A 26,816-nucleotide genomic window follows, 5' to 3' on the forward strand; every position below is an offset into this window, starting at 1 on the left:
TGTAGTATCTCTTTAGCAACCCAGCCGGCAGGCTGTAGTGGGGAACTTTCAATTTACCCCATTCTTTAGGATGTCTCAAAAGCACATTTGTGAATCTATTGGAATAGATTCACCACTCTGCACTTCATGCAACAGCTATGATGCCAAGTAGAAGGACAGGTGTTTCTTTGCAGGCAGCTTCAAAGAGAAAATTTTGACATGTTTTAAAAATTGCTCTGGTTTGCACGCTGTCTGAGGACCTCAGGTGTAGTATAGAGGCTGATGGAAGTATAACCCACCAAAAAGAGTGCAAGGACTGTATTGAAGTCTGCTTCTCACCAGGAAAGTGGTGAACTGAGAGGTTCGTGCTCTTTTGTTCCGCGGGCCTAAACACACAGTCTCACTGTAAGTTCCTGAAAATAGCTTGCAATGTTTATGTACTTAATGTTATGCAGAAGAGTGTTAAAAATTCTTTTTTTTTAAAGGAATAAAAGTTTGTACATGAAGGGGACTTTCATCATTTATGTAGTACAGTAGGACACAGGTAAGTGTAAGAATGAATACACTTGATGGATAAATTTGGAACTCATTATTAGCTTGCTGTTTAAAATGTGCCAAGGATGTCAGACATTCCACTTTTTTTTATTTGTTCATAGTGTGCTTCCTCTTAGTCCTTGTTCTACGAGCTCTTCATATATGCTTTTTGTTTGCTGCTGGTGCTATTTTGCGTGGCTGTGAGGGTGATCTGGTTGTTGTTGGGAGACTTTGGTGGATTACTGTGGTTATAGTATCTTGCTAGATAATTGCAAACTCATTCTTAAATCTATCCTCCCCTAGGCTATCTGTTCTACTGTTTATTATCCTCATTGTTAGAAAGTGACTAATGACTAACTTGAACCTTCTGGTAATAGACTAAATCCATTCCTTTTTCTACTAACCACTATGGATGTGGAGAACAGAATATTTGTTTTCTTTCAGATCATTTTACATTTTTAAAAAATACAGAAATGTCATCCTGCTGCATCTCAGGACTTCTCTAGACTGAACAGCCTGATTATGTCAACCTTTTCTTGTAGTCCCTGTTTTCTCACACTCTGATTATCTTTGTGCTTTGAACTCGTTCCAGATGTTGTGCATTTTCAGTGAAGTGCACTGACCAACACAATGAAGCTGAAGAGCTACCAATGCTGAATAAGAGATTGATTTTGGCTGTACGTAGGCTACTATCACACTTCTCTATTATGCTATTTATTACATCACCTTGTCCAGGATTTTGTGTTGTAGATAAGGCTGTAGAAAGAATGACTCTTTTGGGTAAGAACCTGATGAACAGGGGAAAGCTCATTGAAAATCCAGTGGTGGAATACAACGTCGGGTGAAAGGGATCACAAGTGCATCACACTGAGAAAAGGTAGGAGTGAGAATAGCAGAGTAGGCATAATGGACTTCAAAAAAGCACTCTTCAACAGCTGAGGGAACTGGTAAGTAAGATCCCTTGGGAAGATAATATAAAGGATAAAGGAATTCAGGAGACCTGGCAGTTATTGAAGGAGACTGTATTAAAGGCACAAAGCAAAGTATTCTGATGTGCAGGAGAGCTTGGAAGCATAGCAAGAGACAATGTGGCTGAATCAGGAACTCTTTTAAGGAATGAAGAATGAAAAAAAAAAGGAGATGTATTAAAAGTGGAAGCAAGAACAGCTGAATAAGGATGTGCAGGGAGGATAATAGCACAAACATGTGGGGATGAACTCAGGAAGGCTAAAATGCAAAATGACTTACAACTAACAAGGGATGTGAAAGGCAACCAGGCAAGGTTCTAGAAATACATTAGGAGGGAATAGAGCGAAAGCAATAAAAAAGTCAGTTCAGTAATGGAAAGAGAAGGGAAATACCAGAAGGCACACAGAAAGTATATTATACTTCTTTTTTCTATTGCAGAATTAACAGAACTTAATTAACAGGGTTAACAGAAAAGGAGTTAGTATAATATGTCAGCGGAGCCTGGCAAAATACGCCCTCAAATTGAGAGGATGTTAGCTGAAGCAGCTGCTGAGCTATCACTTTCAGGAATTAATGAAAGCTAAGTGAGACTGGAAGAAGGGCACGTAGGCTATGTCTAAATCAGCAAGCAGTGCAGCACAGTAGGAGCAGCTAGGTAGAAGCAGAGTTGATGTGGAAGACCCTGAGTCTACACAATGCCTTTCTTCAAACTCATTTTCATTTGGTCTCATGTAGCACATACAGTGGACTTCTAATGAGTGTATTCCGATTTAGTTTAATCCAGAAGAAACTTAGGAAACTTAGTGTTAACTAAAGCAAGAACCATCAGGAGATTTACTTCAAAGGCATACCCTTGATTTGAACTCAAATGTTAATATAAGTGTACTCATTTATAGTTAAACTGATGGAAAAAAAATAGGGAAACACAGGAGAGCCTGCCTATCTTCAATAGCAAGACATTCTAACTTCATTTTTAATTGAAAAGGAGAAAACAAAACGGTATATGATATAATAATTGGTTATAAGTATATGACATAATTTAACTTTGGATCAATCTGAACACTCTCATGTAGGACTTCCATGAGCAAATGAGAGAAGTAGTTGAATGAAAACACCTTTTACACTGGATTGTGAGAGCTGGAAAACTGTTCAAAATAATTATAAACTGCATTGTAAGGAGAACATTCGAAAAGGAATCCTGCAGAAGTCTGTACTGAACAGGATTTGGATTAATAACTTGAATAATGGAAGTGAAATTACATTTGTACATTTTGTTCATGACACTAAACTTAGGACTTTAGTAAGCTAGAAGGAAGACAGGATCTAATTGTATTAGATCAGAATTCAAGATGTTCTTGCTATATTAAAAATATATTTAGCCCCAAATCAACATGGTGGAGTTGAGTGAGAATCTTCAGTAAAAAAGACCTCAAGAGCACAAAAACAGCATGGAGAATTTCTAGTCAGGCAGCAGCACCGCAGAAATAGATACCGGGGTGGTATCAACTCTGGTGAAAAAGAGGCAAATGTCATTCTCAAATGTGTTAACAGAAGTGTCATTCATAGGGTAGGGAAATAACTATTTGCATTGCAGGGGAGGCTTCAGGTGAAGTCAGTACTTAGTTTTGGTGTCAACACTTAAACAAAGATGTAGAAAAAACACCAGAGTCCAGCTGAGAACAAGGAAGATATGACATTTAGGAAAATTAAGACCTAAAGGAAGGCTAAATAAATCCATTATTAGTTGGAAAAAAATGGAGGAAATACATGAAAACATGGATATTTCCAAAGTTTGAATTGTTTCTTCACTGTGGTCTAACCAGAAAAAAGCACAGGATTGCAGAAGTAAAAGGGAATGTCTCTGTTTCACATACCTGGTGATACCAAACCAATAGTTGCAGTCTGAATCAAGCTAAGGCTTGAGTAAACTAAATAGGAAAACAAGGCTTATTCTAGCAACACAAAAGATTACAATAGTACGAAGCACAAGAATTCTCTACCAGTCCTACATGGATGTCTTGGATACTCTTGGGAATCTCAGGTAACACTAGCTAGCATCTCTGTTTGTGCATCTGAACTAGGACCTTCAAATCTATTGATTTACTCTCATTTTAAGTGTTACGGCAAACAGATTAATGAAAATTATTATAGCATCTGAGTAAGAGTAAACATTCCAGTCACAGAATGAAATACATCTCAAACAGGCACTCAGGGTAGGCAGTCTATGTATGGTAAATCACCATTATTAAGAATATTGTTTGAGCTACTGTACAACATCCTCTTCAAACACCTCAGAAGGAAAATATCTGCTCGCAAGCATTTACAACCCAAATAGAAGTAAAGCAGCAGAAGAAAAGCAACAGGTAACTTAGACAACAATTGTTCACACAAGACACCTAATTCACTTTGGGTTTGGCACGTGCCTTCTTCAGCTGACTTCCCCCAAGGAATCAGTTGGATGCACTACCAATGTCATCTATGCTGAGTTGTATTGTTTAATAACTTTTTAGTTATGCTTTTTATATTGAGGGTAGTCAGCGTTCATGTCCATTTCTGCACATATTTGGAGAGCATATCTACATTTCTGTACATTTCTAATACCATAAATTTTTAAGGTAAAACCATCCGATGTAACATCCAGAGAGCGAAACCATGTTTTAAAAAAAATTTCAAAAATTACTCATATTTTCACTTTGCAAGCCTTCTTGAGCAGGGCATTTATACTATTGCTTGTTTCCACTTTCAGTTCACCTTTGTTTCATTGTCAATTTGTCCTGGATCCTGTGTGCTAACTAATTTGCCTGCCTCTTGTACTTTGCTGTATGGTATGCTACTCTGGAGCTTGTTGTTGTTAACAGCAGTGAATTCTCCCCATTATAAGCAGCTTATCCATGCCACTCAGCCCTCTGAGCTAGATTTGCCTTCCAGCCAGGGCCTCCATCAGCTCCTGGAGCCAGAAGATGTAAGAAGGCAGACAGTGGTGGCCAGGAGGGAGATGATGACTTCATTGTGCTCACTCTGAACTCGAGAGTGAAGGGAGCCGACTGTTTTGATTATTCCTATTTTCAACCCAGTTCCATTAAAAGGCAAATCCCCAACAGCTGAAAAATCCTGCTGTGTAGTTACTTATAAACCCTGCCTCAAACTGTTTCCATATGTTAAGAGGTACTATTACACCTACAGGTCTGTGCCAGTAGTCACAATAAAAATGGGCCATCGCTGTTAGCCAAGATATATAAACATTCGTGCTGTCTATGTGCAAACTCTATTTTGAGCACAACTGCAATACTAGGACAGGTAACAAAAAAAAAAAAAAGAAAGAGGCAACTTTGATGCAATCTTAGGTACAACTCACTTGGTTCACTATGGGCACATTTTTATGGGCACAAGCCATTTGGCCCAGAGTGATGCAAAAAGGTAGGTTTTAATGTAAAAGAAATGCTGATGCAGCAGTCAACATGAAGTTTGCCGAGCTTAAATATGGTATGTATCCTCATCTGTGATATACTAATAAACAGACATGACTATATGTGGTTTCATAAAGGGAACTTCAAGACAAAACTGATGGGAAAAATGCCTGTTATAATCTCTTGATATAAGAAACACGAGCTCATGCCTGGTATGCATACATGTTACGCTATTATATCCTTTTATATATCCTCTTAAACAACGGCACAAAATAAGAAAACACGCTATGAAAATGCATTATTTTTAAAACCAATATGTATGAAGAAGTAATGAGACATATTGGACCTGATTATCAAGTGTATTACCGGAACAGTTGTAAGACTTTATTCTTAAATGTTATTTTAACACGAATTCAGATGAGTATAAATGTCTGTGAAATTACTGTTTTCACTTAGTCTCCTTCAGGATTAATAAAAGAGAATATTACCAGAAGAAAATTGTGATAGTTCTCAGAGTTGTAACAGAAGTTTGGTGATGTACCAACTTTTCAGTAAATTATATCAATAAATAAATTTCTAATGTTGCTTACCTTAATGTACTTCTACATATTTTATATAAGATTTTATCAAGAAATCAGCTTTGCATAAAGGAATTAAAAAAAGTCTAGCTCTCCAAATTCAAAACTCTACTAGTTTAATTTCCTCAATGAAGTATATAAATCCTGAAAGTCAGCTTCCACTAACGTGCTCATTGCAATGTTATTGGTGGTAATATACTTAACTAGTGAACTTTATATAAGATTTATTTTATTCACAGTAGCTTCATCTGATAAAATCCTTCATTCCAATTCATTTAATAGGTAGACTATAGAAACTACATTAATATTACATCCATGAGCAAAGAGATTACCCCACAGTTAATGATTCCCATGGGTTGCCCTCTTCTGACAAAGGCCCAGAGCCAAAAAGTTCTATTTTTTTTCCTTCCCTCTGAAATAAAGAAACATTGCAATGTAAAAAATCAGGTGCTGTGTTCTTTTTGTAAGATCTGGTTTCTGAACAAATGAGAATTAACAAAATTAAACTAACCTCTGATACAAGCATGGCTCTACTTTGTATGGACAAAATCTGGTTTAGAGTGAAAAGACTCCAAAACTATATGTCTGCCAAATGACTCATAAAACATCTAGAACTGATTGGAATCAGAAGAAGAATTAAGCATCTTAATAGAAGCTACAAGGAAGTTTTAAAGTCAGACAGTGGTGTCTCTTGGTGCATTACTTGTGCACATGAAAGGATTGACAGCGACACACCAGTGTTTCAATGATTTCCACAACCTGTGGTTCAAAAGATCTTACAATAGTTTGCTTTCCTTCTGCCTTTGCTTCACAAGGCCTAAAAGTATCATTGAGGTGATGCATTTTACTATGACACAATTTTCTTGCCACTGTTCTGGCATTTGTGTGGGGCAGGAGGGGGAAAGTTTGCCTCTCTCTGACTTTGCTGATCAAAATCAGCAGATTAACAGGAATATTGCAGAGAAAAAAAGGAGTGAGCAGATTGAAAAGGCTGATGGTCTTCCATAAAGACTCGCAGTACATTCTTATCCCCATTATTTCATGGAGGGAGATAAATATTGCTGAATGCAATAAAAGACTTCAGTAGAAGAGAAGAGATGAGAACTTACTAATCTTAGGTATTTACCTACTTTCAGGGATATCAATACAAAACCACACAGAGACTATGCCACCACAGGAGACAAACAGGCATTTTTGCCATCAGAACACAATTCACCCTGAAGGTATCTAGACAGGTAAGACAAATTGTTTTCTGCAAGTACCAATAGTCCTTTACTCGCTGTGGAGATGGCTTAAACAAAACATCTAACTATTAATCAGAAGCACAAAATCCTGGCCTGAAAACGTGTGTTTTGTTCTGAGAAGGGACAAGTCTTAAAAACATTTAAGGTTTGGCCTCTTTGAATTTCTTTTCTTTGCTCTCCAGTTCCTAGGTCTGACAGCAGTATATTTTCATTCTCATTCACTAGGCTTATCCTTATAAATCCAAGAGGGTCAAGGCTCAGACTTCAGGATTGGTACTATTTAGTCCTTATCATGGTCGTGGACTGTGCTGACCTGTCCTTCTTTGGTAATGTCTGGATATGGTCTGGAGCCATAGGAAGAAACCTCTCAGCAGAAATCAGCATGCCACCCTGGCTGAATATCTTGATGCACGTTGTGCCAAATGAAGACCAAAGAATGGGTCTGTCCTGGTTTAAGTTAGTTTTGAGTGCACAGCTTCTGAATCATATTTGCTTTCTCCTTCCTTGAAAAGATACTAAAAGGCACTTGGCCATTTTCTACAGAAAAGAATAACATTATCTTTTTTTTATTGCATTCTGTTTCATATTTTAGATCATTGAATAATAGTAAAAATCCCTATTGCTTTATAATAGAGTCATAATACGTGGCTTTTGCAATTGATTAAATACCTCAGCTTCACTCCCATGTTAATCAATTGCAGCATATGGTTATTGCTTCACATACTGCTGCAGTGGAGTGGATCATTTACAATATAAAAACTTCAACTCAACTGTGTGTGCCGCTTTAGTTGTAGACATTGACTTCTTTTATGGTTGTGTTTTCCAGGACTGTGGAACAAGAATCATAGTGTGTTTTGTGATCATGGGAATACAGAAAACAGGAGTAAAATGCATAGTGACCTACTTTTATGAAAATAATTGGAGCATATCACATATGTTTGTAACATAGAAAGCATATTAATATTTATAAGGAAGTACCTTTATTTTTGAGATAAATTAAAAAAATATTCTAGTTTTTTCATGGATCAGGTTTCTGATTTAAAAGCAAACTATGTCGATTCTAATTAACATAATTCTAGTTTAACGATTACTTCAACTTAACTGCAATATCTTTAGTTGAGAGTAAGAGTCTCATATAATTTCTTCCATAATATCTTGATGAAAAGTGAAATATTGAAGAAACCTGAAGCTATCAAAAATTATATTTTCCATAATTTTTCACTTTAATGTCTTCAAAACCTTTAAAATAGTGATGTTTTGAGTTCTATAGTCAAAACATTTCTTTTGTAAAGAAACATGAATCAGAATATAATTTTTAAGCTTATCTGTGTTTATATGCATAAGTGATTATTGCATAAGGAGATTAATAATAAATCACAGAGAGATTTATAAATAAGTTATCCATGGGAAACTGAGCTAGTGCTGCCAATTTACCCCTTTACTTTGTACACATTGGATTGTCATTAAGCTATTTAGTTATAAGCTATTTAGTGTTTAAATCCATATATTGCCATTTTATGAATTTAGGTAATAGAGGTGTTGAGTTGCATAGCTACAGCTCACTGACCTGCATGGCAATAACTTTACTGAGGAAACCCACTGTAGCTATACACTTAAGCATATATATGTGTACATATATATATAAAATACATATAAAATATATACTCTCTCTCTATATATATCTGCCTGCTTGCTGTCAGTGAAATTCTTGCTTTGACTTCAGCTGAGTTGCATCAAACCTCAACTCAGTAGCTACACACTGCATAGGACTACCATTTGTCAGCTACTATTGGCAACTTCATCAGATTTCTACACTGAAAAAAAATATTTTTTTTCTCTATAAATTGAATGTGAGGAGCACTGATTATGTGGAAGGATGTGATGGGAATTACTAGGGTGGTCATATGGGGTCTCTATCTAAAAACATGCATTAGCACTAGATCTAAACCAAAATAATCTTTCTATCCATTTTTTTGTGAGTGTTTGTTCGGTCAAATTCTTATCCTGCTCATTTCTTTGAATCATAACACACAACTGTTTTACGATCCTATCAGTTCGAGAAAGGTGGAGAGAAAAGACAGGAAGGCTTTTTGAATCTAATCTTGCATAGGCCAGCTAATGTAGCATATGACAAGAAGTCAAGCATCTGAACTTTTGGAGCCGTTATGGGTCCTCAGCATGGATCTGGCTCTCACCATACAGCTACTGTTGATACTTCCACTGACTGCACTGATTGACTGTTGTGTCATATTATCCCTGGCCTTTCTGACTCCCTCACTTCAGGGGATATCAACACTAGTAATCGTCAGGCAGAGCTCAATTGATTATCTTCAGAATTTTCTCTGGCTATTGACCATAATGGAAAAAAATTGTGCCTCTGAATTATTCAGAATGAAAACATACACAGAAGAAATCAATAAGGCACATCTGATATTAAAGACAAATTAAAGCAGGCAGTATAACGTGTCTTGGGGCACCTGCCACATACAAAGAAGAAAGCATTTTAGAGGTAAAGACGACTATTTTCCTTCTTTCCTTTCATTCTTTTGCAAGTATTATATTTTAGCTGTCAAAATTAACATCTTTATGAATTAGGACATTAAAGGCTTCTTTTCAACGTGTTCTTTGTAAAAGCTAGAATTTAACTTCAGACTCTAGCACAATAATTCCTTCCTTGTATCCCCACAGTCTTTTTAACTTAAATGTAACATGCCATGCTGGAGGGATAAAATTATAGAAAAATGTTCAGGTCAGAAAAATCACATTAACAAATATCTAGAGCTAGGCACTAAGCCTCTGAAGACTTTGAAAGTGTTAGAGATTAAACTAGTGAAGAAAAATGTGCCTCTCTCAGAAATATCAAATATGTTAGCAGTGGGAAAATGTCTCCTATATGAATCACAGACGTGATTATTAAAAACCTGTGGAGGAAAGTTGGTTTGTTTTTTGGGGGCAGTATTACTGAGGTCTCAAGTAAGTTTTTACTCTGAGTTTCTGATTCAAGACAAACTACATGCAGAATGGTGATGTAGTGGGTGTCGTGGAGCCTCCCTGGTTTTCCATTGATAAGAGTCAGGCATAATTTGAATATTCTCTGATGGCAAATCTGTTACGAATGTGGTAAATTTCTCAGAAGCAATCAAAAGAACATGACACAGTACTCCTGTGACAATGGACAACATTAATTCCCAAGCTGAACTTCTCTAGTACTCACTTGGAAATTTGTACTGGGGTCTCATTCATTGCTCCCTCACTTCACGGAATAATAATTTTAGGAGTGTTATTCCACTATCTTCTTTGTAGTAAATTTTCATTTACATGGGATTAAAAGGTGTGATCAACCCCCCAAAAATATATAAAGGGAAAGTAAACAATATAAAAATGTCTTCTAAGGAATCAGACTCCTTTCCTAAAAGTATGAAAGAAGGGTAATCACTGTTTTAGTAATTAATGCTCACAGGAAAGACAGTTGTGTCCAGCATGAATCAACAACCCCTAGGAATGAGACCAGAAATGGCTGAGTGGTCTTTCAAAGAAATCATACAAATGGAATTAGTTTCCACTCCTCGTTGATATTCATACAGATTGTTGAACCCTATGCAACTAAATGGGTTTTCGTTCAGGCTTCTACGGAATGGAGTAAAATACAAAAGGAGCTGAAGTTGGTGTGTAAAAGGAGAATCCTGAATGATTTCTACCATTAGTTTGTCTTTTACTGGAAAATGTGAATATGCTTAAGCTGTTAATACCAGAACATTTTCACTGTAAGAGGTAGGAATTCTAAAAATATAAATTATTGAAAGATACAGATGAAATATTTAAACCTATTTAATGTGTTAGGTGCCCAAGCTCACTTGATCTCAGTGGAAAATAGGCACCTAAGCTGCTTAGCTGTTTAGAAAAATCATTCAGGTATTCCATCCTCCCATATAAACACTTAAACGTACCTTGAAGTCTGGCTAAAAATACACAATGAGCTGTGGAGGGACTGTACATCATGGCTGGGATTCTTCTTGTCTAATTTTACACACTAGTCACAAATTTAGGTGAGTTTTTAAAACAGCAGTCATTAATGCCATCAGAGATGTTATAGGATATGTGGGACAATTCCCTTGAATTGCCTGGTATGATATAAGAACCAAAGAAAACTTATTGCCTCCTGAACTGCAGGTTGAGAGTAGAAGAAAGAAGCTGGGTTTCAAATCAGACAGGATGTGTATGTTCAGGCAAATGACCCCCTTTCTGAGGTGTTTCGAGTAAGTCGATTCATATGGTTCTGCTCTCTTTTCTAGATCTGAGATTGTCTCTGAGGTCCTGAATCTGTCACAGTGGCCGTGTGGTGTGGTATCATCTCACTGTCAAGGTTTGACAAGGAAACCTGTGACCACTAGTTGAACAGGAACTGTGGAGAACTACCAAAGGTAACCAACAGTCTGAGCATGACCCAAGGCACTCACCTAAATCTCTTCACCGGCAGGACCAGAGTCAGTCAACTGAGACTGGTAAAATATGAAAAACGTGCAAGTAATTATGGGTCGGTAAGGTTGACTGGGTTTCACACCTAAATTGCAAAGGCTGAATTTTGCACTGATTTGGTGCTTATGACACCACAAATTGTAATAGTAACTGTTGCTGAACTATAGCTAAAACAAAGTTTAGGAGAATTTGATCTGCTTGTGCGGAAAATGGTATTCCATGTTGACAATTTGTGGTTGCCAGTTCCTCCTTCATGGTGCTTGAAGCTGTCTTTTTTTCTTATTTCTTTGTCAGAAACATAATCATGTGTCATGATATCCTATGGCTTCCCTGTGACAAACTTCTTCTAAAATCTGTGCTACTGTGCTTAATATGTACATAAAAAATAGGTGTCTTTGTGTTCTACTTTATCCATAATTTTGATTTTTTTCAATTGCATTTAAACTTTTTGCTCCTGGAATGGAGGCAGAAATATCATGTCATACTGACTTGGCCCAGTGACAGGGAATTACTAAAATTTGTGCTGCTATAAATGAGAATTCTGACTACTGAACCAAGTAAAATACAGCCAATTTTATAGACTCTATGAAACTAGTGGGAACTGCTTTGTAAAGCGTCTTTTGAAAATATTGAATGCAATTTCACACAATAGAAATCTATTTTTTTTTCTCTTAAATTCTGCTGACTTTGATTCTGCTTTTATGCTGCTTGAGTAGATCCACTGTAGTACACCAAGGATGAATCTTTTAGAAAGATGAAACTCTAGATATTGTGACCATGATTACTACCACAGTACTGTCAATGGGAACACTAGTTCCAAGATTTAGATTATGGTATTGCTATGAAGCCCTTTTGCATACAAAGCCAGTGCATGCATGTGTGTGAAATGTTTCTGGACTCTCTATATCAAAACTTAGTATTGCATATAATGCAAATTAATATTTCTTTTTTTGCAGCAAAGAAATCTTTTCTCAATATATGACTCTCCTCAGATGTGCTCCTCTGTGAAATGGTAAGGCATGAATAAAGCTACAGTAACATTTACAAAGAAATGCAAGCATTGCAAAAATGAATTAAATGTGAAAGAATGTAAAAAAGTAATAGCATACATAATCATTGTTCTGAATAGAAGCTCTAAGAGACTAGTTGTTTGGTTATTCACAATTCTAATCTGTGCTGTTGTCAGAAAACAGAGATGTTGAAGAGCTGCTCTTTGATCTGTGGCAGAAGGACATGAAAATAGAGCAAGAACAGGTCAAAGCAGAAAGAGAATATGGCAGGAGTGATCTTGGTGGTTTTGAAGTGTTTCCTATGCTGTCGAATAACTGAGTGCCACCTCAGTTTGTTCTGGACATCTCTTTCAGAGTGACTAATTAGGCCTTCCTGAAGCAAACCCCAAAAGTCATTCTGGAGATAGTTCACTTTGGCTGAGAAACATAGACAAGACTAAGACCATATGCAGATTTTTTTCCCTCTGTCCTACACAGTCCTCCAACACTAGTGTAATTGACTTTGCATCCTCAGGCAGCTGAAGCCCTATCCAAAGTCTTCAACAGATGTTTCCACATCACACCATGAAAACACCACTTTCCTGGGCTGAAACATAATGTTTCGGACAGTCTGAGCTGAAAAAACTCAGAAGTGTAATTATTATGTTCCTGGGTCACAAGGGCAGTGCACGGAGCCCAGACAGCTGCAAGACCAAATGTCACATGCTGTGACGGTGGCCAGTTGGCCTTAAGGGGGTTATTCCTTAGCAGAATAGCCGGGAGTAGCTATACTGAGCAATATATTTGTAGCATATGTTTTCTACATTCTTGCAGAAAAGGTAGGAAGAACCGTTCAAGTCTTGATAGCACTGTACAACGCATCTATTTCATCTCTGAACCCCAAAAAGTTTCATATATTTTTTTATTTGTTTTGCCTGTATTATCTGACCGATACCTCTCCCCATATGTTATGGGGTTTAAATCCTATGGGGAAGGCTTGAAATCCTCATACACTGTTTCCCAAGTAAGCATTACTTTATACACTATAACAAGAATCAACACCCCTCCTTCTTCTGTTTCTTTCGGAATAAAAACCTAACACAAATTATTATAGAAGCCTATACTTGGAGCTGGCTTTAGAATTATAAATGTCATATGTATGTGCATTTTCCTTCTAGTCTGAATATACGCTTATCTGAATGTATATCAATTTAAAGTTACCTCCTCCATAGCATTTCTCACTCGATGACTTAGGTGGCCTGTTGTTCACATGCACATGTTTCTAGGTACCTGTTTCTTCCTGTACACTGCATAAGCAGTAAGAATTCTAGAAGTTATAACTGCAATGCTGATCTGATATCCTATTTGTGATTTTAGCCTATAAGCTTGCTATGAAACTATTCTGAATAATGAGAGGTTCATAAAGTTTAAAGTGCAAAAATAGATTGGGTGATGGGCTTAGTTTTCATTTTAGTTGCACATCTAAGTTATAGTAAATGAAATATAAACTATGTGGAGAAGTATCTGATGATGAACAGCATTTGTTCTGTAGACTTCTGAAAGCTGAGGAAGCTCACGGAATTGCATCCTTTCTTCTTTTATGAGCAGTCACTACTAGCAACTCTCAGAGGCAAAATATGTAGATAGCATGTCTGAAGTAAAGCAGCCATTACAAACGTTCCTAATAGACTTGTGGAATTGTAAGATCATGAAACATCTAAAAAAAAATATATGAGAGACCTATGGGATACAGTTGTCTGTTGAAGAGAAGGTGGTGGAGAGTGCTAATGTAAGAAGTACACCTTTTGTCTTTTCAGTCTAAATACTCACCTTGGCCCTCTCTAGTGTATACAGTGGGCTTGGGCAGCTAGCAAAATAAAGAAATATAACTAATGTTAGATAACAATTTTGAGAAAGCTTCTTCTAAATCTCACCTGCCGCCTAAACAATGGAAATATTTGTGGCTGCTTTTTTACTGTGTGTCTTCAAAGTAGTCATAGTAGTTGTGCTGTCCGAGTCCTATTACAACAAAAACTCAGCGATATAAAATATGTGTTGATACTATTCCATAGAGACATGCTAAACATCAGTAAAAAAGATGTCTGAGTTGGATGTCTTATTCTGTTTTACCAAGTTAAAATTTCATTCCATTCATTACAGCAGAAATACATTGCCAGTGATTTCTCAGGATGTGGCACAAAAGCATATCACAAGGATCAGGAAGGACAGAACATTTTAAAGAAATTTAGTCAAAATTATTGGATTCTTTTGATTATTGAATTACAGATTATTGTTACAGAGAGATCTTCCTGCCATATGGAAAGTGATATCGAGTGGTTGTTTTAGTATGGCACTACAGACATCTAGCTACAAAACAGTTTTAATGGTCTACATCGGGGTTGTAAACTGCATGTTGCAAGCCTAAATGTAAGGTGTTTGAAGATGAAAAATGAACTCAAGACCTGCACTGTATTTCCATGAAATCTTTCTCATACAGTGTAGAGATCTTTACCAATATGGTTAATAGTGCTCTGCAAACTCACTACTATTCTGTCACTGGCAAGAATGTTATAATCTTCATACAGTTTTGTATTTTTACAAGAACAATATAGTAACAAAATAGATGCAAGTAGAAAAAAATCACATTGAAAATATTTTTATCCATGACCTACAACATGGTTCTGGGACAGTTAGAGGATAATTGTACTGTTTTATCAGGTGTAGCTTATGGCTACAGAAAATTTTGGCAAGGAATTTTCTAATTAAACATCATTATTACTGTCTTCAGAAAAGAAACAATACTTTGGGAATATTTTGTTATTATTTACTATTTAGCAGTTCAGGAAAATTCCATGTAGTGATAAGTTATTGGTAAAAAGTTGTTATCAAACAGAGTAGTTGAGGAAAAATAAGCTGAGCTGAATAAATGATACCTCTGTCTTTAACAGACAGTGTGAATAGTCCAGAGTAATGAAAACTTCCCACCCCAAGAGTTACATAGATGTATTGGTAAAATGTCAAAAGCAGATGAAGAGTAAAGTTGATCTCAGAGAAACCAACAGATGACATCATCGGTTTAGTCATTCCAGTTCACAGTCTAAATTGGAAATGGTAAAAAGAAATGTACAAGCACTAAAGCAAAAATGGTCGCAATAAAAACAAATAAATAAGGAGAAATTGCCTGAATTTGAAGTTGTTTAACTTTGTATGACGTTAGTTTTGATTATGACTTCTTCTGAAACCAGAGAAAGCGAAGGAAGTCTCATGGCTGTGCCTTATTCTTCTTTATTCTAATGTGCTCATGCCTTTGTATACCGTCATTGCTAGGTTTCATACTTCCTTTAAAAAAGTTGAGCTAAGCAGTGTATCTACTAATTCAAAAAACATCAATTTACAAAAATAATTAGTTTTAAATGAACACTATGCTTATTTTCCTTTTCATGACATCCATCAAAGCTGAATATAAAAGTTTGTTATGAACTAACTGTTCTCTGTCCTGTGATTAAAGGGCACATGATGACCTCATGAACCACCCTTTAGACTTCCAGTGCTTCTGGCTTTAATATTCCATGCTAGATTCACAGAGCTCTTCTACAGATGCTAAGCGTTCAATCCTGAAGGCTCCACTTCATCATCAGGTAATTAGTATTTTCATTAACTTGCTTATTGTCAAGGAAAATGAGCCTTGATCATCTAATTTTTCCTCAATGAGTTGAATATTGTAATATATCTATAATTAATGTGTTTTATGCCACAAACGTGTAATGGAGTGGAAATCTGAGCTTGCTCCCAGCAGTCACTGTCAGTAAATGTTTGATGAATAAACAGAGACTTTCTAATGGGAAATGGTGGCGACTTTTATAAGCAGACACAATAAAGACTTTATTAACATACTTAAGAAGCATTCTGGGAAATAGAATTGAATGCATTATTACTGTAGGCTCCTTTTGTGAAAAGTAAATTTTACTGTCCCCATAACAAATGTTTGCTTATTTGATGTAACTTATAGTGTCATTCTTTTATGGAGCATCTTTTAGAGTAAATCTGTGAAGCATTTCAAACTAGCTACATATTCCCTATAGGTCTGTGATCTGAAAAAAAAAAAAATCCTTCTGAAATTTGTATAAACTAATCACTTATGCACCTGGATGTAATAGAAAAAGAAACAAGAATTAAAAAACCAACACCTAGCAGATATCTGAAAAATCAATTGAAAGTGAAAATTTTGTAAAAATGAAAATACATTGTAGATGTTCACAAAGTGAAGAGAAGCTGGGATGGAATGGAAGATAATTTGCAATGCCACATGTGCTATAACTGAGGCTAAATATGTCTTTAAAATGTATTAACGAACAGCTCCAGATGTAATATAGACATGCTATAACGAAGAGCCAGGAGCATCTGTGAGCTACTCAAGAGCTTATTTAGCTTCTTGACTGGTTACAGAATGAAACTAAAATTGTAATGGCTCAGTTTTCAGAGGTGTCTCATGCACACAGCCTGTGCTGTAATCAGTGATCGCTACAGACTGTAAAAACATAGCCTTCAAAAAAAAGAATGTTTTTTCCCTTTTAAGTTTGTTGGGGGTTCTTTTTTTTTTTTATGTTGGCATGGTGTTTGCCTTCCCAGAACACACTGTATCTGGGGATGAACAACCTACCTAAACAAGAAAGACACTTGAATCGCATCTACTGCTTTTACTCAGCTAAGTGCAAATTCTGAGTTCTGATTTGCATGCAATTCAGAAGCTTTCTGTGGCTTTGACTTAATGTGACAGAGAGAGCAATAATAAAAAGAGCAGAGGAGAAAGGGAGAAAGGATAGGGAGTGGGAAGCAAAGAGAAGTTTCCCCTGAAAGAAAATTAGAGAGGACAATAGCAAGAGTAAGCAGGGCAGTCTGTAGCTTTTTCTTCTTGCCACATCCTTGTCATGGGAGTTTCAGATACTCCCTGCTCTGAGCCACCAGCGTCAGCCACCATAACCATCAGTGTGGCACTTTTGAGTCCCTGCCTGCCTGACTGGTGAGGCACAAGCACAGACTAGACTGGGAAGGAGTCCCATGTTGCTTGTGCTGCTAGGAGTGGTCCAGAGACAGTTGGCAAGGTAAAACTCCAGAGCACACTCTGGGACAGGACATGTGGGCATTACCATGAGGAACTGGCTGTTTCACATATATGAATGGGAGCTTGCCAGCTGTACTTTGTGGAGAGGACTCAGTATGCCTTGGGTATGATGTATCTGTCCTACTTTAGATGTCTAACTTAAGACTTCTGAATGAAGATATAAAGAACTATTTCAACTTCCTTGATTGATTTTGGAGGCAAAAGTTTTAATTTTATGTTCCATTAAGGCATTTTTAATATTATGTTAAAAATTTACATTATTTAGGGAAAATTGTGATGCACCACATATTATTATTAAAGATCTTTAATTCCATAAGGAACATTAGTGTTTTTGTTTTCATTCCACTTTGGTGGAATAAATGCGAAAATTGTCTTTGGACTAATTTTTTTCATTTCCACTTTGCTCTGGCATGTATAAAAATAGAAAACTGAAGTTTTGATGCAAGTAAACCCCAAGATGTTGTTATTGTGTAGACGCATGCAGAAAAGAATTGCCTGCTCTTCTGTGTTTTAACTGACCAAAGGCAAATGTCTATTATGTCTACGTTAACAGTAGCTCTTAAACTCCCAGAGCAATCAACAGAGACACTCTCATCTACAGATTATGATTTATCTCATCCTAATATAGATCTCTCAAATAAGCCAGATGAATCTCAGTCTAAAAATGTGCATTCTTGTTACCTCTTCGCTAACTTCAAGGAGAATCAAAGGTGACTCACTCTGATTTGACATCTGCTTCATAGATGCTTAGAGTTAACCTAGATTAATCTCCCTTTGAAAACAAACTGGTCAAAACACTAGGAATCTGACTGCAGAGAATAATTTAGAATGTCAGAAGTTGAAGTTGTGAGAGTGAAGTTTACTTTTTTTTAATGATGATGTAAGTCAGACATGATCTTGACTTAACTACAGCACAGGAAATTTCATTGAAGATGTTCAGTAGGGGCAAGACTGGGAAGAACTCTCAAGGGGAATTTCAACTCTGGCCCACAAGGTGCAAATGCAAAAAGGAAAGAAAGCATTTTGCAGGCCACATTTAACTATTACTGCAACACATAAAATTCAGACATGGCCTTTTTCGCCCTAGAACTACCCAAGAAGAAGACAACAGACCACTGAACATCAGGAGCACAGACTGGAAGTACAGTACTGTTCTCCAATATGCTGCTATTGGTCTCTATATCTACACTTTTTTTTTGTCTACTTTACATTAATATTATTTAAATTAATATTTGATCTTGTCTTATAATAGAAGATATCCATATTTCTACAGACTTCATTGATCTTACACATTTTTCTGGAACTATCTGATATTCAGTAAGATATTTATCCTGGGATAAGGTATTTGAATTTTTACAAAAATAAATTATTGAACGTGTAAGCTAATGACTTTTATGAAAATTCTTAATTAGAAATAGATGAAACAAACATGGCAATGAAAAACCAAAGTAATATGCTGTTTTCTATTTCATTGCGAAAGGACAGAGAAGAAAAAGAGATTGCAAAATAATGCATATAAAGGCCAGATAACTGTGTCCTGAGGCCATCATGCACTTCCCTAATGGACTACAGAACATGTGAAATAATTAATCATGTGGAGAAGGTATCACCAGGGTTAGAGATGGGGTCTTCAGCTTTTAATGGAAACGCTCTGTGATTGAGCTGAGAAAAAAACTTCTGTAGTTAGAAGAGGAGGGCATTTGTCATACTTAACTCATAATAGTTTAGGAGCACAATAAAATACCGTACATGGTTCAGCACCTTTATTTTGTGGGGTATTAAAACTATATATAATACAGGAAAACTATAAATATAGAGTGAAACACTTCATGGTAGTGTTCACAAATTTCAGTAGGAGGAATACTTAGAAGGTTAAACTCAGACTCTCTGGGGTCAGATTTGTTTCCCCACTAGCAATATATCTCCCCGACGAATCTTTCTGTATATACTTTTAAAAAAAAAATTATGGTGCATTTCCTACTTGCCTGTTTGATAGATTGCTGAGGTAGAGTGAAAATGAATCATATTTATGTCTTTACTAGAGGCCCAAACTAAAAAAGCATATCTTAAAATGATAATTAAACAAAAATATTGGTTTAGTATTAACATACAAGTTTTAGAGGTGAAGAAGAGTATTAAGACAGAAGAACTTCAAACACAGTTAAGGTTACTTCTGCATACAAAATCTGAATCTGTCCCTTTGGTGGAGACACATTGCAGTAGCCTTTCATAACATGATCTATCTTTTTCCACAAGATATCTTCCTCATTTATTGTATAAACAGCATTCATTATTTGAGCAGTTCCTTTAAGTTTTCTTGCATCCCCATAGGTCAATTGAATCTAACCCTTATTTCTTCTCTGCTATTTCGATTACTCATCCAACAGTTTGGGTGTCCAAATGGAGGTAACTAACACGTATATTTTATTCAGAACTTGAGCATCGTGCAGTATACAGGGATGCTTTTCAGTACTCCCACAAATTGAATCAAGAATCTTCAAACAGGGTGCTCAGAAAATGAAAGTACAATCGACTGAAAATCATACACCTTGAGAGTATTAGTCAACAATAGAATTGTTATTAGCCAATGGGCTTGAAAAAGCAAGACATATCTAGCTGTGCAGGAGATTTGTTAGAGATGGCATAGGAAATATTTAAAGGTTCTCATCTGAATTATTTGGTATAGGTCAAATTGTACACAGTAAAGAAAAATGAGTTCAAACTGGAACAGTGACACAAACAAATGAGTTAGTTATAGACTTTTCACTTGTCTCTGCACTTTTTGATTCTGTTTAGAAACAGAAATACAGCGGTTGAGATTTTCCCAAATCTGATTTTTTTGGGGGTCACTAATAGTCAAATAAATATTTCAAGAGGATCTAAACTTGTGAGATTTCCAGTTCAACTAATCCAATTTATAATTATATTTTAAATAATCTAAATTATGTTAGTATTTATTATTTTTGAGGGGTTATATTGAAGAATTAGCAGCCTGTTCCCACTCAGGAAAAAGTAAGATTTAAATTAGCTAGTTAAGGAGAAAAATAATTAACTGGGAAAACAGAAATATATTAACGTATCTCAGTAGCAATACGTGTTTGAAGTGGAAAAAAAAACATTCCCACATAGCCAAGTCTAGGATTACATTAGTCTTAGGTTGCACCTAAAGGATGTAAACAGGCTGGCAAACAGACACAGAAGTATTACTGACGTTGCTTTCCAGCTTGGACAAGAAGTTCATCCCATTCAGAGCTGCCATCTGGGTAGGACTACATGAGTCCTTATCCTGTACAGCAACTCACATCACTACAAGCAAGACTTTTGTAGACATAGACAAACATCACAGCCTCAGAGGCTGCCTCTTTCTCAGTCCTGCTGCCTTTGGATGACCTCTGGAAGGAAAGAAGGGACTGTCTGCCAAGAAGGAGACAACTGGAAGATACTAGGAGGCTGTGACAGCACGTACTTCAGCACAGGCTGCACCAGCCTGCAGACCACCTGGGTACTTTCTTGAGTATCTGCCATCCGCTGAAGCATGTGTTGCTGCAGCTTTATTCGTACATAGCTGTATCTCCTGCAAGTATCATTGCCCAAACCACTGCAGGCATGATGTAAGTATTCAGAGGCTCTGGGCTTAACATGAGGGTTTTTTCATCATCTCTATCATATGGCTGTGGAGAAGGTAGCTGATGTTCATATTTTATAGCATGATGCCTGTGCCATGATGCTTGGTTTCCAATACAATGATGATGCAATCAAACTATGCCGTAACAAAACATCAATGCATGAGTATTTCTGTAACTGTGTTTGCTTCAATTCTTAACAAAAAAGATAGATAAAGGAGGAGCCAAGTGTACATACAAGCACTGCCAGAACCGTAAGTGCAATGGTTTAAGTTAGCATGAGGTGTAAGGAGGCCGAGTGTTTGAACGTCACAGCTGTGGCCCAGTGACAGACAGGCTGGGGCAGTGGAGGTGAGGAGAATGGTCATATGATGGTAGTTGAAGTGTCGAGGGGGTACAATTTATTCAAAAGCAGATCACAAAGGAGAAAATCCTTCATGCATATTATTAGTGCTATTGATTGATTTATATAGTGCGTTTCTTAAGCAAAGCTCTTTATAGAATTACAAACTATTAAAGCTGAGTGAATAACTCACAATGAATAATTTATCCCATGAATTTAACCTTTCTTTCTGCTCATGAAATAGCCACAAAGAGATCACTATTTCCTTAATTATTCAATGAATTTTTTAATGAACTTCTAAAACACTATGAACTGATCACCAAGAACCTTCTGATAATACAAGATAACGAAGGTCTCTTTGGGTCCTGATTGTTTATAAACAACAAACCTGTGGCTAACAAAAGCACCTGCGCTATCCTATGCAAATCTTGTGGCTTGCAGTCTATGTCCAGTACATAACATAGTGCATTGCAGAGATAGCTGAGCTGTCTCTGAACATGCACAGTATTATGGCAGAAAGCATAAGAACTGTGGCAATGCGGGGGTCTAACCCCACTATCCATCCCTGAGTAGAAACAGCCTTGATACAGCACAGAACTTACTGTTACTACTTGGGGATGCTGACAAGTCTGGGTGCAGGGTCTTGTGGAGATGCGAGGCCCATCTGGAACCCTTCCACAGTGTTATGTAGCTAAGGAGTACCTGGGGATACTCCCTGTACATGTCAAGCCAGATGGTTACGCACCTGAGCAACGTTGGGTTTTTTTTTTGAATCAAGCCTCAATTCATTGTGATTCGGCATAAAGCATGGGGTAATATTTTTTCTCTGACGGGACAAGTACGTAAAGCTCTAAATTTCCAAGCTGTGCTACTCTAAAATTCCTCTTCCATGAATATTTGGGTTGCATGCATGTCTGTTCTTTGACATATTTTTCCAGGATGGCTTAATTCCGTAAATGTTGGCAGGAAGTGAGCATGAAAGAAAAGTGGACTGCAAACTTGGGGAAAATAAGAGGAGAAGTTGTGCACTGTGCACTTGACCCACAACCTAGCTAACCCTTGGAAGAGTTCTGGTTTGTTTATATCAAATATCAGCCATGCCTGAGGAAAAAGGGAACAAAAGAGTAACAGGAATAACAGAAACACTCTCCAATAGTTTGGGGAGAAGGCTATATCTTCTGAAAAGGACGGCTAACTGACATTTCCTTAGGAAACATAAGAAGGACTATGTAGCAGCTCATGTTAACCTATCATCCATAATTCGATCATAATTTTTAGAGGCTAGAGGTAGGTTCTAAAGTATGTAAATGCTCACCATCTGACACTTCTAACCCTTTTTCTTTTCAGGTTATGCCACCCGATGTTTTAGAACTGTTTCACAACTAAAGTTTCATCCTGCACAGGTGGAGAAAAATGAACCAGTATAGCTCTGTGTTCTGGCAATGGACAGTCTCTTTTTAATTAAAGAACAAACTTTGAGATATTTCCACTATGACTGTATCTTAATGGAGTGGTAACAATGCCTGAGGAGTAATGCATTTTGGAGTTGCTGTTGAGTGTGTTTGTTGGTACTTCCCAGGGTTAATACCTTGAGTGTGGCAGCAGATTAATATTTCTCCTGCAACAGCATGGTTCAGTTTTAAATGGAGTAATTTAAAACAAGATATTAACAATATCTTTAGATTTTTTTTTACACGACAATTTGTTTTGGTATAAAGACATACAAAACCCTACTTGCAGATCTCTACTGAGCTTCTCAAATGGAGAGCAGACTTTCTGAGTCTTTATCTTCATTGACTCTTTAGTTTTTGGATTCAGAAGTATAATTTTACTGAAAGACGAATTTAATTGCCCTGAGATCTGGTTTCTGTCAGCCCATTTGGCATGCTCAGGGGAGCAATTTTGGAGTGATCTCCCAGTCGTTAGGTCCATATCTCAAAGCAGTCATGGGGTCCACATGTCAAATTTCTTCTGGATGGAAGGAAATCAGAGGAGCTCTTGGATTGATTCTGGGTTTCCACTCCCAGAAACAAGCTGGAACAAGTCCAATGCAACCCCCTCCCCCAGGGTGAGTATGAAGTGGATTTCAGGTTCTCAGCAAGAATTGTTTTGATCTATAAATCCATTCCTATTTGCCTATACTGATCAATAAGGTAGATATAGGAACAGTTAAAGAAAAGACAAATACCTTAATTTCAGTTTGAGACAGTCTGGAAGTCCAAATAAAAAATATTACGCAGAGATAAAACACTGCTCCAACTTTTGATGAAGTTTAAACTTACGTCAGATCATTGCTATCTTTTAAGAAAGTAGTTATGTTATGCAATTTTCCTAAACCACACACTAATGATGATAGTGTATTGTTCTCATCTTATTAAGCTAAACAATCCCTCTACCTTCATAACATTTAAATAGAGATTTAGATCATTCTGGATACCTGATCACTGTGCACTTCAGATGTTTAACAAATGTTATGAGCATAAGTGTGCATCTCAAATGTATATTTATATTGTTGTGCATAGAGTAATGTGTCTTCTGGGTCCTATTGTAAACAAGCTGTCAAGCTTAACTGGGTTAGCCTGTAAAAATATCTTTCCATAAATAAATTGAAAAAAACCCCCAACACTCAAGCAGCCTCTTCTAAATGGGCTTGATCAGAAAATAGCTGGGGGGGGGTGTGGGGGGGTGGGAAACTGAGGGGTGAGGGGGTGGTACATAGTAAGAGAATGTATAGTCCTGTGCAGATGGCTTCTCAAAATGTCAGTATTTGTAACTTTGGGATATGGTAAGATCTTGGCTACTTTTCTTTGTTCTTTGCTTGGTGGAAAATTCCAGATTCAATTATGTCCAGTCACACCCACTTTGTTATTCATCTGTTCTAGTTCACTCATGTCCTACCAACTTAGATATGACTAAAATTATACACAGAGAGATCAAGAGTGCATTTGCCTGCAAGATGTTCACTGCTGCAGCAGCAGCACAGAAGTATGACAGCATCAGACAGAAGAGGTGACTTTTACAGGCAGCCCAAGACTGAGGAAGATTAGAAGTAATACACAAGATCCAGAGATTATTCCTGCCGAAATTATAACAGTGTTAACAGAGATCAAATGTAATTTATTTTGGCTCCTTTTCTGAGCATGAAATCTCTGTTGCTGTGGCTGTTTGTCTCTTCTCTGTCACCTTCTTTGATCTACTTTGTTTTCTTATACAAATACTGTATGTAATTATGACATTTATGCCAACCTTTAAAATAAAATCACTTTTGTTTTGAGGAGAATTACATAGTAGTGCTACCAGACTTCTCATAAATCCAGTGTAAAATGCTCTGACATGCTAACAGATGAAGAAGTAAATGATTATATAAATCTTATTTTAGAACTTGCTAATTAAGATCATGAATGACTCTCATTGAAAACTTGAGTTTAGTTTTTCATTCTTTTAAGGAATGAAATGATCTGGTTTTTATCATTGGAATTAAAATTCTTACTTTTTTAATTTGGAAAATATTCTGTTTTCTGGAAGTTGCTGGTGAAGAAGGTAGTAAAAAAGATACAACTATCTTTACTCTCTTTCCAAAAGGAGTTTAAAAGTGAGTAAATAATGATAATAAAAATCAAAAGGGTCTCCAATGAAGGCGGACTTCAATGAGGACTGGGTCACGAGTATTTGAAAACTTATAATGACATGTTTGGAACATTTTTCACATTGCTTTTAGTATATGTTAGATCATTTAGAAATGGTAAAGTTTCTGTTCCTATGCCTCTCTTTAGCATGAACTCATACTGAGATTTAGTCTTACATCCTCCATGGCAATCAGTGATGGCTGCTTCGTTGCCTTCACCTTGAATAGCCACCAATATTAATACAAAAGGAAAAAGCATGCCACTACTCAGACTTAATAGAACCCTCTGAAGGAAATATGCATAAATTTGAGTGGTTACAGAAAAGTGAAGAACAACAAGGACTCAGCTATTTTACTGACAATGAACTATATAAAAAACAATAGCATTCAAGGATGAGGCTGAGATTTTCATATCCATCAGTGTTTTCTTGATCAACTTTGACATAAAAACCTGCTGTTACTTATTTATAAGAATTAAGTTACTCAATTTAGTAAAATCATTCTTCTTCCAAGTTCATAGTATTGTGGCTTAAAAGTTCAGTACAAAACCAGAGGGTTCAAGAAAATCATTCCTTTTTTCCTGGCATTGGTTGGGATTCAACATCAAGGCTTAGAAGTTATACTGAACAAAGCTATAATTTGGCCTAATGCTATTGACATCTTCTGAAAGATTCCTGCAGGCATCATCAACACATTTTTTGCTGATGTTGTGTTGCTGTGTATTGTTGTATAGTACTGCACAGTAGAATTAATTCTAAATAATTTTGAATCGTTTTTGTTGTCCAGCCTAGGAGTCTTTTCACTAGCTCCCCAAAAGCTTATCACCAGTTAATAAATTCTTCCCCTTTATTCTCTAGCCTCTAAATGAGCAAGTGTTTGGAAAAACTTATTCAATATAATGACTTTGCTAAATGTGTGAATCTGCCCTTGATTTGATGAAAGCAATTTTGTCTGCCAGTGCCATACACCCGTTATGCTCTGATGTACTGATATTATATGTCATCTTTCACTAGTTAATCAGGAGGAATTAATCTGCAGTGCCAGGTCTCAAGGAATTTTTGGGTAATGTCTCCATTGTGATGGCTGGTCTCTAGATGCTTCCCTAATACACAGGCTAAATGCTGTATTTCTGTAGACCATTTACCATGCACACCCAAACCGTGTTGTCCTGTCTGAGCAAAGAGTTCTTTCACTCTCTCCTGTTGACAGAGAGTCTTCACCACAACCACCTCATCTCTGCCCTCACTTAACCGTCTGCTTCCATTTTGAAATCCTGTGGACTGCTCCCTTTGCTTTTTTCAAGTATTAGTTGATGACTTACACTCACAGTCAGTTTAACAGTGGATGGGTCTCTATCAAGAAGACCTAATACAGGCAGGCTGTGAAACCTTGCTGCCTTCTTTCTTTCTTTCTAGGTGCTGATTTCTTGGTGCATATTTTAAAGGACACAATTGCAAGTATGTTGTTTCTGTTGTGCCTCGTCATAAGTTTTGACCCAAATACCTATGTATTTCTCCATTCCACAACCCTGCCAACAATATGTTGGTGATGCATGTGTGTGCAAAAAGGGATTACAATTATTACTAAGACAACAAATATTTCTGATTGTTTCATTTTATCTTGTTGAAACTCACTGTCTTTAACTGACTTTGCCATAGTATGTTTTAGTGGCATCGATATCCTCTTTCCTTTTGCTGTGGCTGCATCTTTTCTTCTTCCCTTGTCCTGTGCTAATATGTGATATAAGCACATACTCCCCCACATGGAATCTGCTGCTTTTGTTCCAGAACATTAGAGACATGACCTTAGAATTAAGCATACAAATAGTGGAATGAGATATCTAACTGAAGTTAGAGAAGGAGGGTTCCAGACTGCTACAGAGCAACTCATATTGAATAGCACTGGACCTGTGCTGACATATTAACAA

The 26,816-nt window shown here is 36.7% G+C and overlaps 2 long non-coding RNA genes across 3 annotated transcripts in view; one reads left to right on the top strand and one right to left on the bottom strand.

Annotated features, from left to right (window-relative positions):
- Window positions 1-26,816, bottom strand: part of LOC128851105 (uncharacterized) — a 186,414-nt gene that overhangs the window by 32,134 nt on the left and 127,464 nt on the right. The window lies entirely within an intron of this gene.
- On the top strand, window positions 12,142-23,918 carry LOC128851091 (uncharacterized). Of its 2 annotated transcripts, XR_008448347.1 has the most exons (4): window positions 12,142-12,199; window positions 15,685-15,814; window positions 20,522-20,909; window positions 22,612-23,918. It is a non-coding gene; the product is annotated as an uncharacterized LOC128851091 (long non-coding RNA). The 2 variants fall into 2 exon arrangements; XR_008448359.1 differs by lacking the exon at window positions 20,522-20,909.

This window comes from Cuculus canorus, chromosome 1 (genome assembly GCF_017976375.1).
Source record: "Cuculus canorus isolate bCucCan1 chromosome 1, bCucCan1.pri, whole genome shotgun sequence".
NCBI lineage: Eukaryota > Metazoa > Chordata > Aves > Cuculiformes > Cuculidae > Cuculus > Cuculus canorus.